The sequence below is a fragment of the Ambystoma mexicanum genome, chromosome 2q, assembly GCF_040938575.1.
Source record: "Ambystoma mexicanum isolate Mex_15411 chromosome 2q, UKY_AmexF1_1, whole genome shotgun sequence".
Lineage (NCBI taxonomy): Eukaryota > Metazoa > Chordata > Amphibia > Caudata > Ambystomatidae > Ambystoma > Ambystoma mexicanum.
The window spans coordinates 1,466,910,746-1,466,925,446 of record NC_090924.1 but is presented as its reverse complement, the minus strand read 5'-3'; positions in this window follow the sequence as shown (position 1 = coordinate 1,466,925,446).

Here is a 14,701-nt window from a genome sequence, read left to right as displayed (position 1 = left end):
ACGGGCTAGCCTGATGGGAGCCCTCTTTATAAGGCACAGTGGATCACAGACTCTGATGCACATCATTGGAACGGGCTAGCCTGATGGGGATCCTCTTTATAAGACACAGCGGATCACAGGCTCTGATTTGCATCACTAGAACGGGCTAGCCTGATGGGAATCCTCTTTATAAGACACAGCGGATCACAGACTCTGATGCGCATCACTGGAACGGGCTAACCTGATGGGAATCCTCTTTATAAGACACAGCGGATCACAGACTCTGATGCGCATCACTGGAACGGGCTAGCCTGATGTGAATCCTGTTTATAAGACACAGTGGATCACAGACTCTGATGCGCATCTCTGGAACGGGGTAGCCTGATGGGAATCCTTTTTATAAGACTTGGCGGATCACAGACTCTGATGTACATCACTGGAACGGACTAGCCTGATGGGGATCCTCTTTATAAGACATGGCGGATCACAGACTCTGAGGCACATCAATGGAATGGGCTAGCCTGATGAGAATCCTCTTTATAAGATGTGGCGGATCAAAGACTCTGATGCACATCACTGGAACGGGCTAGCCTGATGGGAATCCTCTCTATAAGACACGGCGGATCACAGACTCTGATGCACATCACTGGAATGGGCTAGCCTGATGGGATCCTCTCTATAAGACACGGCAGATCACAGACTCTGATGCACATCACTGGAACGGGCTAGCCTGATGGGAATCCTCTTTATAAGACTTGGCAGATCTCAGACTCTGAAGCACATCACTGGAACGGGCTAGCCTGATGATAATCCTCTCTATAAGACATGGCGGATCACAGACTCTGATGCACATCACTGGAACGGGCTAGCCTGATGGGAATAATCTTTATAAGACACAGCGGATCACAGACTCTGATGCACATCAATGGAATGGGCTAGCCTGATGGGAATCCTCTCTATAAGACATGGCGGATCACAGACTCTGATGCGCATCACTGGAACGGGGTAGCCTGATGGGAATCATCTTTATAAGTCACGGCGGATCACAGGCTCTGATTCGCATCACTGGAATGGGTTAGCCTGATGGGAATCCTCTTTATAAGACATGGCGGATCACAGACTCTGATGCACATCACTGGAACGGGCTAGCCTGATGGGAATCCTCTTTATAAGACTTGGCGGATCTCAGACTCTGATGCACATCACTGGAACGGGCTAGCCTGATGGGAATCCTCTCTATAAGACATGGCGGATCACAGACTCTGATGCACATCACTGGAACGGGCTAGCCTGATGGGGATCATCTTTATAAGACACGGCGGATCACAGATTCTGATGCATATCACTGGAACGGGCTAGCCTTATGGGAATCCTCTTTATAAGACACAGCGGATCACAGACTCTGATGAGCATCACTGGAACGGGCTAGCCTGATGGGAATCCTCTTTATAAGACACGGCGGATCACAGACTCTGATGTGCATCACTGGAACGGGCTAGACTGATGGGAATCATCTTTATAAGACACAGCGGATCACAGACTCTGATGGGAATCCTCTTTATAAGACACAGCGGATCACAGACTCTGATGCACATCACTGGAACGGGGTAGCCTGATGGGAATCATCTTTATAAGACACAGCGGATCACAGACTCTGATGCGCATCACTGGAACGGGCTAGCCTGATGGGAATCCTCTTTATAAGACACAGCGGATCACAGACTCTGATGCACATCACTGGAACGGGCTAGCCTGATGGGAATCCTCTTTATAAGACACAGCGGATCACAGACTCTGATGCGCATTACTGGAACGGGCTAGCCTGATGGGAATCCTCTTTATAAGACACAGCGGATCACAGACTCTGATGCACATCACTGGAACGGGCTAGACAGATGGGAATCCTCTCTATAAGACATGGCGGATCACAGACTCTGATGCACATCACTGGAACGGGCTAGCCTGATGGGAATCACCTTTAAAAGACACAGCGGATCGCAGACTCTGATGCGCATCACTGGAACGGGCTAACCTGATGGGAATCCTCTTTATAAGACACAGTGGATCACAGACTCTGATGCGCATCACTGGAACGGGCTAGCCTGATGGGAATCATCTTTATAAGACACAGCGGATCACAGACTCTGATGCGCATCACTGGAACGGGCTAGCCTGATGGGAATCATCTTTATAAGACACGGCGGATCACAGACTCTGATGCGCATCACTGGAACGGGCTAGCCTGATGGGAATCCTCTTTATAAGACACTGCGGATCACAGACTCTGATGCGCATCGCTGGAACGGGCTAGCCTGATGGAATCATCTTTATAAGACACAGTGGATCACAGACTCTGATGCACATCACTGAACGGGCTAGCCTGATGGGAATCCTCTTTATAAGACACAGCGGATCACAGACTCTGATGCGCATCACTGGAACGGGCTAGCCTGATGGGAATCATCTTTATAAGACACAGCGGATCACAGACTCTGATGCGCATCACTGGAACAGGCTAGCCTGATGGGAATCCTCTTTATAAGACACAGCGGATCACAGACTCTGATGCGCATCACTGGAACGGGCTAGCCTGATGGGAATCATCTTTATAAGACACAGCGGATCACAGACTCTGATGCGCATCACTGGAACGGGCTAGCCTGATGGGAATCCTCTTTATAAGACAATGCGGATCACAGACTCTGATGCGCATCACTGGAACGGGCTAGCGTGATGGAATCCTCTTTATAAGACACAGTGGATCACAGACTCTGATGCACATCACTGAACGGGCTAGCCTGATGGGAATCCTCTTTATAAGACACAGTGGATCACAGACTCTGATGCGCATCACTGGAACGGGCTAGCCTGATGGGAATCATCTTTATAAGACAGAGCGGATCACAGACTCTGATGCGCATCACTGGAACGGGTAGCCTGATGGGAATCCTCTTTATAAGACACAGCGGATCACAGACTCTGATGCGCATCACTGGAACGGGCTAGCCTGATTGGAATCATCTTTATAAGACACAGCGGATCACAGACTCTGATGCGCATCACTGGAATGGGCTAGCCTGATGGGAATCCTCTTTATAAGACACGGCGGATCACAGACTCTGATGTACATCACTGGAACGGGTTTGCCTGATGGGAATCCTCTTTATAAGACACGACGGATCACAGACTCTGATGTACATCACTGGAACGGGTTAGCCTGATGGGGATCCTCTTTATAAGACATGCAGATCACAGACTCTGATGCGCATCACTGGAACGGGGTAGCCTGATGGGAATCATCTTTATAAGACACGGCGGATCACAGACTCTGATGCGCATCACTGGAACGGGCTAGCCTGATGGGAATCCTCTTTATAAGACACTGCGGATCACAGACTCTGATGCGCATCACTGGAACAGGCTAGCCTGATGGAATCATCTTTATAAGACACAGTGGATCACAGACTCTGATGCGCATCACTGGAACAGGCTAGCCTGATGGGAATCCTCTTTATAAGACACGACGGATCACAGACTCTGATGTACATCACTGGAACGGGTTAGCCTGATGGGGATCCTCTTTATAAGACATGCAGATCACAGACTCTGATGCGCATCACTGGAACAGGCTAGCCTGATGGAATCATCTTTATAAGACACGGCGGATCACAGACTCTGATGCGCATCACTGGAACGGGCTAGCCTGATGGGAATCCTCTTTATAAGACACGACGGATCACAGACTCTGATGTACATCACTGGACCGGGTTAGCCTGATGGGGATCCTCTTTATAAGACATGAAGATCACAGACTCTGATGCGCATCACTGGAACGGGCTAGCCTGATGGGAATCCTCTTTATAAGACACGGCGGATCACAGACTTTGATGCGCATCACTGGAACAGGCTAGCCTGATGGGAATCCTCTTTATAAGACACGGCGGATCACAGACTTTGATGCGCATCACTGGAACGGGCTAGCCTGATGGGAATCCTCTTTATAAGATACTGCGGATCACAGACTCTGATGCGCATCACTGGAACGGGCTAGCCTGATGGGAATCATCTTTATGAGACACGGCGGATCACAGACTCTGATGCGCATCACTGGAACGGGCTAGCCTGATGGGAATCATCTTTATAAGACACGGCGGATCACAGACTTTGATGCGCATCACTGGAACGGGCTAGCCTGATGGGAATCCTCTTTATAAGATACTGCGGATCACAGGCTCTGATGCGCATCACTGGAACGGGCTAGCCTGATTGGAATCCTCTTTATAAGACACAGCGGATCACAGACTCTGATGCGCATCACTGGAACGGGCTAGCCTGATGGGAATCATCTTCATAAGACACAGCGGATCAAAGACTCTGATGCGCATCACTGGAACAGGCTAGCCTGATGGGAATCCTCTTTATAAGACACAGCGGATCACAGACTCTGATGCGCATCACTGGAACGGGCTAGCCTAATGGGAATCCTCTTTATAAGACACGGCGGATCACAGACTTTGATGCGCATCACTGGAACGGGCTAGCCTGATGGGAATCATCTTTATAAGACACGGCGGATCACAGGCTTTGATGCGCATCACTGGAACGGGCTAGCCTGATGGGAATCCTCTTTATAAGATACTGCGGATCACAGGCTCTGATGCGCATCACTGGAACGGGCTAGCCTGATTGGAATCCTCTTTATAAGACACAGCGGATCACAGACTCTGATGCGCATCACTGGAACGGGCTAGCCTGATGGGAATCATCTTCATAAGACACAGCGGATCACAGACTCTGATGCGCATCACTGGAACAGGCTAGCCTGATGGGAATCCTCTTTATAAGACACAGCGGATCACAGACTCTGATGCACATCACTGGAACGGGCTAGCCTAATGGGAATCATCTTTATAAGACACAGCGGATCAGAGACTCTGATGCGCATCACTGGAACGGGCTAGCCTGATGGGAATCCGCTTTATAAGACAATGCGGATCACAGACTCTGATGCGCATCACTGGAACGGGCTAGCCTGATGGAATCCTCTTTATAAGACACAGTGGATCACAGACTCTGATGCGCATCACTGAACGGGCTAGCCTGATGGGAATCCTCTTTATAAGACACAGCGGATCACAGAATCTGATGCGCATCACTGGAACGGGCTAGCCTGATGGGAATCATCTTTATAAGACACAACGGATCACAGACTCTGATGCACATCACTGGAACGGGGTAGACTGATGGGAATCCTCTTTATAAGACACAGCGGATCACAGACTCTGATGCGCATCACTGGAACGGGCTAGCCTGATGGGAATCCTCTTTATAAGACACAGCGGATCACAGAATCTGATGCTCATCACTGGAACGGGCTAGCCTGATGGGAATCATCTTTATAAGACACAACGGATCACAGACTCTGATGCACATCACTGGAACGGGGTAGACTGATGGGAATCCTCTTTATAAGACACAGCGGATCACAGACTCTGATGCGCATCACTGGAACGGGCTAGCCTGATGGGAATCCTCTTTATAAGACACAGCGGATCACAGACTCTGATGCGCATCACTGGAACAGGCTAGCCTGATGGGAATCCTCTTTATAAGACACGACGGATCAAAGACTCTGATGTACATCACTGGAACGGGTTAGCCTGATGGGAATCCTCTTTATAAGACACAGCGGATCACAGACTCTGATGCGCATCACTGGAACGGGCTAACCTGATGGGAATCCTCTTTATAAGACACAGCGGATCACAGACTCTGATGCGCATCACTGGAACGGGCTAGCCTGATGGGAATCATCTTTATAAGACACGGCGGATCACAGACTCTGATGCGCATCACTGGAACGGGCTAGCCTGATGGGAATCATCTTTATAAGACACGGCGGATCACAGGCTTTGATGCGCATCACTGGAACGGGCTAGCCTGATGGGAATCCTCTTTATAAGATACTGCGGATCACAGGCTCTGATGCGCATCACTGGAACGGGCTAGCCTGATTGGAATCCTCTTTATAAGACACAGCGGATCACAGACTCTGATGCGCATCACTGGAACGGGCTAGCCTGATGGGAATCATCTTCATAAGACACAGCGGATCACAGACTCTGATGCGCATCACTGGAACAGGCTAGCCTGATGGGAATCCTCTTTATAAGACACAGCGGATCACAGACTCTGATGCGCATCACTGGAACGGGCTAGCCTAATGGGAATCATCTTTATAAGACACAGCGGATCAGAGACTCTGATGCGCATCACTGGAACGGGCTAGCCTGATGGGAATCCGCTTTATAAGACAATGTGGATCACAGACTCTGATGCGCATCACTGGAACGGGCTAGCCTGATGGAATCCTCTTTATAAGACACAGTGGATCACAGACTCTGATGCGCATCACTGAACGGGCTAGCCTGATGGGAATCCTCTTTATAAGACACAGCGGATCACAGAATCTGATGCGCATCACTGGAACGGGCTAGCCTGATGGGAATCATCTTTATAAGACACAACGGATCACAGACTCTGATGCACATCACTGGAACGGGGTAGACTGATGGGAATCCTCTTTATAAGACACAGCGGATCACAGACTCTGATGCGCATCACTGGAACGGGCTAGCCTGATGGGAATCCTCTTTATAAGACACAGCGGATCACAAACTCTGATGCGCATCACTGGAACAGGCTAGCCTGATGGGAATCCTCTTTATAAGACACGACGGATCAAAGACTCTGATGTACATCACTGGAACGGGTTAGCCTGATGGGAATCCTCTTTATAAGACACAGCGGATCACAGACTCTGATGCGCATCACTGGAACGGGCTAACCTGATGGGAATCCTCTTTATAAGACACAGCGGATCACAGACTCTGATGCGCATCACTGGAACGGGGTAGCCTGATGGGAATCATCTTTATAAGACACGGCGGATCACAGACTCTGATGCGCATCACTGGAACAGGCTAGCCTGATGGGAATCCTCTTTATAAGACACGGCGGATCACAGACTCTGATGCGCATCACTGGAACAGGCTAGCCTGATGGGAATCCTCTTTATAAGACACAGCGGATCACAGACTCTGATGCGCATCACTGGAACGGGCTAGCCTGATGGGAATCCTCTTTATAAGACACAGCGGATCACAGACTCTGATGCACATCACTGGAACGGGGTAGCCTGATGGGAATCATCTTTATAAGACACAGCGGATCACAGACTCTGATGCACATCAATGGAATGGGCTAGCCTGATGGGAATCCTCTCTATAAGACATGGCGGATCACAGACTCTGATGCACATCACTGGAACGGGCTAGCCTGATGGGAATCCTCTTTATAAGACTTGGCGGATCTCAGGCTCTGATGCACATCACTGGAACAGGCTAGCCTGATGGGAATCCTCTTTATAAGACACAGCGGATCACAGACTCTGATGCGCATTACTGAAATGGGCTAGCCTGATGGGAATCCTCTTTATAAGACACGGCGGATCACAGGCTCTGATTCGCATCACTGGAATGGGTTAGCCTGATGGGAATCCTCTTTATAAGACATGGCGGATCACAGACTCTGATGCGCATCACTGGAACGGGCTAGCCTGATGGGAATCCTCTTTATAAGACACAGCAGATCACAGGCTCTGATGCACATCACTGGAATGGGCTAGCCTGATGGGAATCCTCTTTATAAGACACAGCGGATCACAGACTGTGATGAGCATCACTGGAACGGGCTAGCCTGATGGGAATAATCTTTATAAGACACAGCGGATCACAGACTCTGATGCGCATCAATGGAATGGGCTAGCCTGATGGGAATCCTCTTTATAAGACATGGCGGATCACAGACTCTGATGCGCATCACTGGAACGGACTAGCCTGATGGGAATCATCTTTATAAGACACAGCGGATCACAGACTCTGATGCGCATCACTGGAACGGGCTAGCCTGATGGGAATCCTCTTCATAAGACACAGCGGATCACAGACTCTGATGCGCATCACTGAAACGGGCTAGCCTGATGGGAATCCTCTTTATAAGACACAGCGGATCACAGACTGTGATGCACATCACTGGAACGGGCTAGCCTGATGGGAATCCTCTCTATAAGACACGGCGGATCACAGACTCTGATGCGCATCACTGGAACGGGGTAGCCTGATGGGAATCCTCTTTATAAGACACAGCGGATCACAGACTCTGATGCGCATCACTGGAACGGGCTAGCCTGATGGGGATCCTCTTTATAAGACATGGCGGATCACAGACTCTAATGTACATCACTGGAACGGACTAGCCTGATGGGGATCCTGTTTATAAGACATGGCGGATCACAGACTCTGAGGCACATCACTGGAATATGCTAACCTGATGGGATCCTCTTTATAAGACACAGTGGATCACAGACTCTGATGCGCATCACTGGAACGGGCTAGCCTGATGGGGATCCTCTTTATAAGACATGGCGGATCACAGACTCTAATGTACATCACTGGAACGGACTAGCCTGATGGGGATCCTCTTTATAAGACACGGCGGATCACAGACTCTGATGCACATCAATGGAATGGGCTAACCTGATGGGAATCCTCTTTATAAGATGTGGCGGATCAAAGACTCTGATGCACATCACTGGAACGGGCTAGCCTGATGGGAATCCTCTCTATAAGACACGGCGGATCACAGACTCTGATGCACATCACTGGAACAGACTAGCCTGATGGGAATCCTCTTTATAAGACACGACGGATCAAAGACTCTGATGTACATCACTGGAACGGGTTAGCCTGATGGGAATCCTCTTTATAAGACACGACGGATCACAGACTCTGATGTACATCACTGGAACGGGTTAGCCTGATGGGAATCCTCTTTAAAAGACACGACGGATCACAGACTCTGATGTACATCACTGGAACGGGTTAGCGTGATGGGGATCCTCTTTATAAGACATGCAGATCAGAGACTCTGATGTACATCACTGGAACGGGTTAGCCTGATGGGAATCCTCTTTATAAGACATGGCGGATCACAGACTCTGATGCATATCACTGGAACGGGCTAGCCTGATGGGAATCCTCTTTATAAGACACAGCGGATCACAGACTCTGATGCTCATCACTGGAACGGGCTAACCTGATGGGAATCCTCTTTATAAGACACGGCGGATCACAGACTCTGATGCGCATCACTGGAAGGGGTAGCCTGATGGGAATCATCTTTATAAGACATGGCGGATCACAGACTCTGATGCATATCACTGGAACGGGCTAGCCTGATGGGAGCCCTCTTTATAAGGCACAGTGGATCACAGACTCTGATGCACATCATTGGAACGGGCTAGCCTGATGGGGATCCTCTTTATAAGACACAGCGGATCACAGGCTCTGATTTGCATCACTAGAACGGGCTAGCCTGATGGGAATCCTCTTTATAAGACACAGCGGATCACAGACTCTGATGCGCATCACTGGAACGGGCTAACCTGATGGGAATCCTCTTTATAAGACACAGCGGATCACAGACTCTGATGCGCATCACTGGAACGGGCTAGCCTGATGTGAATCCTGTTTATAAGACACGGCAGATCACAGACTCTGATGCACATCACTGGAACGGGCTAGCCTGATGGGAATCCTCTTTATAAGACTTGGCAGATCTCAGACTCTGAAGCACATCACTGGAACGGGCTAGCCTGATGATAATCCTCTTTATAAGACTTGGCGGATCTCAGACTCTGATGCACATCACTGGAACGGGCTAGCCTGATGGGAATCCTCTCTATAAGACATGGCGGATCACAGACTCTGATGCACATCACTGGAACGGGCTAGCCTGATGGGGATCATCTTTATAAGACACGGCGGATCACAGATTCTGATGCATATCACTGGAACGGGCTAGCCTTATGGGAATCCTCTTTATAAGACACAGCGGATCACAGACTCTGATGAGCATCACTGGAACGGGCTAGCCTGATGGGAATCCTCTTTATAAGACACGGCGGATCACAGACTCTGATGTGCATCACTGGAACGGGCTAGACTGATGGGAATCATCTTTATAAGACACAGCGGATCACAGACTCTGATGGGAATCCTCTTTATAAGACACAGCGGATCACAGACTCTGATGCACATCACTGGAACGGGGTAGCCTGATGGGAATCATTTTTATAAGACACAGCGGATCACAGACTCTGATGCGCATCACTGGAACGGGCTAGCCTGATGGGAATCCTCTTTATAAGACACAGCGGATCACAGACTCTGATGCACATCACTGGAACGGGCTAGCCTGATGGGAATCCTCTTTATAAGACACAGCGGATCACAGACTCTGATGCGCATTACTGGAACGGGCTAGCCTGATGGGAATCCTCTTTATAAGACACAGCGGATCACAGACTCTGATGCACATCACTGGAACGGGCTAGACAGATGGGAATCCTCTCTATAAGACATGGCGGATCACAGACTCTGATGCACATCACTGGAACGGGCTAGCCTGATGGGAATCACCTTTAAAAGACACAGCGGATCGCAGACTCTGATGCGCATCACTGGAACGGGCTAACCTGATGGGAATCCTCTTTATAAGACACAGTGGATCACAGACTCTGATGCGCATCACTGGAACGAGGTAGCCTGATGGGAATCATCTTTATAAGACACGGCGGATCACAGACTCTGATGCGCATCACTGGAACGGGCTAGCCTGATGGGAATCCTCTTTATAAGACACTGCGGATCACAGACTCTGATGCGCATCGCTGGAACGGGCTAGCCTGATGGAATCATCTTTATAAGACACAGTGGATCACAGACTCTGATGCACATCACTGAACGGGCTAGCCTGATGGGAATCCTCTTTATAAGACACAGCGGATCACAGACTCTGATGCGCATCACTGGAACGGGCTAGCCTGATGGGAATCATCTTTATAAGACACAGCGGATCACAGACTCTGATGCGCATCACTGGAACGGGCTAGCCTGATGGGAATCATCTTTATAAGACACAGCGGATCACAGACTCTGATGCGCATCACTGGAACGGGCTAGCCTGATGGGAATCCTCTTTATAAGACAATGCGGATCACAGACTCTGATGCGCATCACTGGAACGGGCTAGCCTGATGGAATCCTCTTTATAAGACACAGTGGATCACAGACTCTGATGCACATCACTGAACGGGCTAGCCTGATGGGAATCCTCTTTATAAGACACAGTGGATCACAGACTCTGATGCGCATCACTGGAACGGGCTAGCCTGATGGGAATCATCTTTATAAGACAGAGCGGATCACAGACTCTGATGCGCATCACTGGAACGGGTAGCCTGATGGGAATCCTCTTTATAAGACACAGCGGATCACAGACTCTGATGCGCATCACTGGAACGGGCTAGCCTGATTGGAATCCTCTTTATAAGACACAGCGGATCACAGACTCTGATGCGCATCACTGGAATGGGCTAGCCTGATGGGAATCCTCTTTATAAGACACGGCGGATCACAGACTCTGATGTACATCACTGGAACGGGTTTGCCTGATGGGAATCCTCTTTATAAGACACGACGGATCACAGACTCTGATGTACATCACTGGAACGGGTTAGCCAGATGGGGATCCTCTTTATAAGACATGCAGATCACAGACTCTGATGCGCATCACTGGAACGGGGTAGCCTGATGGGAATCATCTTTATAAGACACGGCGGATCACAGACTCTGATGCGCATCACTGGAACGGGCTAGCCTGATGGGAATCCTCTTTATAAGACACTGCGGATCACAGACTCTGATGCGCATCACTGGAACAGGCTAGCCTGATGGAATCATCTTTATAAGACACAGTGGATCACAGACTCTGATGCGCATCACTGGAACAGGCTAGCCTGATGGGAATCCTCTTTATAAGACACGACGGATCACAGACTCTGATGTACATCACTGGAACGGGTTAGCCTGATGGGGATCCTCTTTATAAGACATGCAGATCACAGACTCTGATGCGCATCACTGGAACAGGCTAGCCTGATGGAATCATCTTTATAAGACACGGCGGATCACAGACTCTGATGCGCATCACTGGAACGGGCTAGCCTGATGGGAATCCTCTTTATAAGACACGACGGATCACAGACTCTGATGTACATCACTGGACCGGGTTAGCCTGATGGGGATCCTCTTTATAAGACATGAAGATCACAGATTCTGATGCGCATCACTGGAACGGGCTAGCCTGATGGGAATCCTCTTTATAAGACACGGCGGATCACAGACTTTGATGCGCATCACTGGAACAGGCTAGCCTGATGGGAATCCTCTTTATAAGACACGGCGGATCACAGACTTTGATGCGCATCACTGGAACGGGCTAGCCTGATGGGAATCCTCTTTATAAGATACTGCGGATCACAGACTCTGATGCGCATCACTGGAACGGGCTAGCCTGATGGGAATCATCTTTATGAGACACGGCGGATCACAGACTCTGATGCGCATCACTGGAACGGGCTAGCCTGATGGGAATCATCTTTATAAGACACGGCGGATCACAGACTTTGATGCGCATCACTGGAACGGGCTAGCCTGATGGGAATCCTCTTTATAAGATACTGCGGATCACAGGCTCTGATGCGCATCACTGGAACGGGCTAGCCTGATTGGAATCCTCTTTATAAGACACAGCGGATCACAGACTCTGATGCGCATCACTGGAACGGGCTAGCCTGATGGGAATCATCTTCATAAGACACAGCGGATCAAAGACTCTGATGCGCATCACTGGAACAGGCTAGCCTGATGGGAATCCTCTTTATAAGACACAGCGGATCACAGACTCTGATGCGCATCACTGGAACGGGCTAGCCTAATGGGAATCCTCTTTATAAGACACGGCGGATCACAGACTTTGATGCGCATCACTGGAACGGGCTAGCCTGATGGAATCCTCTTTATAAGACACAGTGGATCACAGACTCTGATGCGCATCACTGAACGGGCTAGCCTGATGGGAATCCTCTTTATAAGACACAGCGGATCACAGAATCTGATGCTCATCACTGGAACGGGCTAGCCTGATGGGAATCATCTTTATAAGACACAACGGATCACAGACTCTGATGCACATCACTGGAACGGGGTAGACTGATGGGAATCCTCTTTATAAGACACAGCGGATCACAGACTCTGATGCGCATCACTGGAACGGGCTAGCCTGATGGGAATCCTCTTTATAAGACACAGCGGATCACAGACTCTGATGCGCATCACTGGAACAGGCTAGCCTGATGGGAATCCTCTTTATAAGACACAGCGGATCACAGACTCTGATGCGCATCACTGGAACGGGCTAGCCTGATGGGAATCATCTTTATAAGACACGGCGGATCACAGACTCTGATGCGCATCACTGGAACGGGCTAGCCTGATGGGAATCATCTTTATAAGACACGGCGGATCACAGGCTTTGATGCGCATCACTGGAACGGGCTAGCCTGATGGGAATCCTCTTTATAAGATACTGCGGATCACAGGCTCTGATGCGCATCACTGGAACGGGCTAGCCTGATTGGAATCCTCTTTATAAGACACAGCGGATCACAGACTCTGATGCGCATCACTGGAACGGGCTAGCCTGATGGGAATCATCTTCATAAGACACAGCGGATCACAGACTCTGATGCGCATCACTGGAACAGGCTAGCCTGATGGGAATCCTCTTTATAAGACACAGCGGATCACAGACTCTGATGCGCATCACTGGAACGGGCTAGCCTAATGGGAATCCTCTTTATAAGACACAGCGGATCAGAGACTCTGATGCGCATCACTGGAACGGGCTAGCCTGATGGGAATCCGCTTTATAAGACAATGCGGATCACAGACTCTGATGCGCATCACTGGAACGGGCTAGCCTGATGGAATCCTCTTTATAAGACACAGTGGATCACAGACTCTGATGCGCATCACTGAACGGGCTAGCCTGATGGGAATCCTCTTTATAAGACACAGCGGATCACAGAATCTGATGCGCATCACTGGAACGGGCTAGCCTGATGGGAATCATCTTTATAAGACACAACGGATCACAGACTCTGATGCACATCACTGGAACGGGGTAGACTGATGGGAATCCTCTTTATAAGACACAGCGGATCACAGACTCTGATGCGCATCACTGGAACGGGCTAGCCTGATGGGAATCCTCTTTATAAGACACAGCGGATCACAGACTCTGATGCGCATCACTGGAACAGGCTAGCCTGATGGGAATCCTCTTTATAAGACACGACGGATCAAAGACTCTGATGTACATCACTGGAACGGGTTAGCCTGATGGGAATCCTCTTTATAAGACACAGCGGATCACAGACTCTGATGCGCATCACTGGAACGGGCTAACCTGATGGGAATCCTCTTTATAAGACACAGCGGATCACAGACTCTGATGCGCATCACTGGAACGGGGTAGCCTGATGGGAATCATCTTTATAAGACACGGCGGATCACAGACTCTGATGCGCATCACTGGAACAGGCTAGCCTGATGGGAATCCTCTTTATAAGACACGGCGGATCACAGACTCTGATGCGCATCACTGGAACAGGCTAGCCTGATGGGAATCCTCTTTATAAGACACAGCGGATCACAGACTCTGATGCGCATCACTGGAACGGGCTAGCCTGATGGGA